Genomic DNA, 3029 nt, shown 5'->3' with positions numbered 1-3029 from the left:
TGTTTTATCAGAGATGAATAACATTTTTGTTAATTGATTCTTAACCTTCTGTGATTGATCTTTTGGGGATAGTTAAAGGTACAGCCTACCTAGCTTCTTTAGGATTGGCTTGTGAATCAATGAAACTAGCAGCCAGCGGACAGACATTTATTCATAAAGCACTCTTTGGTCAAATTTAGGTAATCAAATGGAATTAAATGGACTATATTAGAAAACACATAAATATTATCATGATATTAGTATTGTTGTGCATTTGTGATATTTTTTGCCCATCTCAGTAGGGGTGGGAAATATGTTATTTAATTGAAAAAGATTCAGACTGTCATATATTGTTCTCTAAACACACACCCAAATGGTTGTGTGTTAGAACAACAAATGAAAGTGAATTGAGCTTAAATTATGGTTAAACAGATAACTGCATATATATAGAGGAAATTCACCACAACATTCTATTTAAAATATGAGTTAATTAACAAAAACCCTTCAGCTCCAAGTCAGTTAAAACCCTTGACCAAACTAACGAAACTCAAACTAAGCTACTATGTACACAAAGATGGAAAAACGTGGCTGAAAACCATAATCAATCAAATGATGCATGATAACACAGTTGAGCATTGACTTTATTTTTCGGAAACAAAGTTTATCTTGAAGATTTTGAATGGGATCAGTTCACAAACAATCCCCAATAAAAATCCATCCATCCATTTTCCATCACGCTTATCCCAAGCGGGGTCTCTCCAGATGTCAACTGGCGAGAGACAATGCAAATCAAACAGGTAAAAAAAGGTTTATTTGGAACATAATTTTTATTAAAAGATTAGCTTAATCAGAAATCAATGACCTTTAGTTAATTGATTCTTAACCTTCATTGATTTAGCTGGTTACTAGTAAACATGAGGACTCCCATTAAATGACTTTTGGTCATAATTTCCGGTTATTAAAATGTAATGAGCAATTACATGTAATAACATGAATGTTAACATTATATTAATGTTTAAATGCTTAATACAATAAAGATTGTTCTTGTTTTATAAACAAGAGCCCAAACATGATACAATGTTGACCATGCAGTCCATTTAGTCAGCTGAAATTATCAAAAATCCTCATAGAAACATATCATTTAGTTAGAAACTCCCCCCGCCTTGTGCAAGATCTCTATGCAAAATATGAAGTGGTTGGAGACAATATGATGATGAATAGAGCTTTCCACAACAAAACACTTTTGAGGCAGTATCAAACTTTGAGAATGGAGCTAATTAAAGGGAAATCCAACAAGGAAATCCGTTAAAGGCTGCAAAAACGCTAGAGACTGGTCACTGCCACCTATGGGATGTGTCTATCAATATTTCTCTGGCATAAGTGCAATTCTCCTCTGTTTGCTTCTGTCTTCTTGAACCCACATATAGAAAACTGTCTTAGATGCATGTGGAACTGACTCCAGTAGTTGTTAAAGCTAATGAGGAAATAAAAATAAATACAGATACAAATTGAATCGTAACATATTTAATTGAATTGAATTTAATCCAATACTGATTAGGGGTGTGGGAAATAATCGTTTTGGCGATATATTGTGATATTCGGCTGCCCAATATAATATCGATCTTTCACTTCTTAGTATCGATTTAAAGAAAAGAAAATGGTTACATAAAACATTGATGGGAAAATGGGCTACCTCTGCACCACCACTCTGGCAGAAAGCGCTGTGGAGCCCTTTAACTGTGCGTGCAGCACCAACTCTGTATTTGAGGCAGTCACAGTGGAAGAAAACCCCAAACAACATGGATAATAATACCTAATCAATATTTTCTGATGAAAATATACAGCACTTGCTGTTTTATCTCATCATTTGATTTTGATAGCTGGGGAAAATATGGCAATATATAGTGATACTGCAATATCGTGATAATATTGTATCGTGACCCAAGTATCGCGACATGTATCGAATCGCAACACTCATGCCAATACTCACCTCTAATACTGATGGGGACCTACCTCTTGAAAGTTACCATTTCCATTGCAGTAAAATATTGTTTCAGATTTCTAAAGACTATGCATCAATGCTTTGCATGTATATGTGCAGAAACTATAACCTATAATGTCTGAAAAGCAGATAAAAATGTATTTTCACATAATCAGCAATAATTATTTTATGTTTGTTTTACACATGAAATAAGTGATTGAAAGCAAGGCTTAATTCGACAAAGCTCAACAGACATTATCACTTTTGCAAAAGATACTGTAGAAACAGTGGATTGAACATTCTATAACTTTGTATATGTCGCACAGATCCCTACATAGGCTGTTGTGGAAAAGCGAATAAACAGCTAGCTGACTGTATGAATTATGAATGTCAAATCCCACATGGTCCAACCCCAGCCTTCAACAGCAACATCTCATTTACCTCCCTTCACCTGGTTTGCTGCCAGTTATCCCCACATCATCTCTGCAGAGCTGATTAGAGGCCCCTTCCTGTAACAGAGGACGAGACAAGGTCGACACGTTCCCCGCCTGCCAGGAGAGCTCTTAGATTTAGTCGCTCCAGCCAAGAGAGAGGCAGACGCAGAGGCTGCAGCTCGATGAAGAATGATGGCCTAATCCTGCTGGGGGAAAGGTGGGTCTAATCAAAGGTTTGCTGAAAGGGCGTGGTGGTGGGGGGGCTTTGTTTAATAAGATAATCACAAAACTGATGTAACCTCTGTTTAAGTCCAGCTGGGCAGACTGGTAATTCACTTTATTTATATTTGTGCTAAGATTAACTATGTTTGGCTCCAAGTGCTTTTGGGAAATTACATTGAAACTTCATTAGCACTAAAGTGAGTGAGCAACATTACTACAAAGCCAGAAACACTGCAGTTCATCAGCAGAGTTTAGACAGATAGCTGCTTCATTTGGAGTCACTGTCCAGGAATCAATCTAATTGTCAACTTGGTTGGATTAGAAATAGAATATTTATGCACACACACACACACACACACAGATAGATAGATAGATAGATAGATAGATAGATAGATAGATAGATAGATAGATAG

This window comes from Cyprinodon variegatus, unplaced genomic scaffold (genome assembly GCF_000732505.1).
Source record: "Cyprinodon variegatus isolate N-32 unplaced genomic scaffold, C_variegatus-1.0 Scaffold143, whole genome shotgun sequence".
In the NCBI taxonomy this organism is placed as follows: Eukaryota; Metazoa; Chordata; class Actinopteri; order Cyprinodontiformes; family Cyprinodontidae; genus Cyprinodon; species Cyprinodon variegatus.
This window is presented reverse-complemented; position numbering follows the sequence as displayed.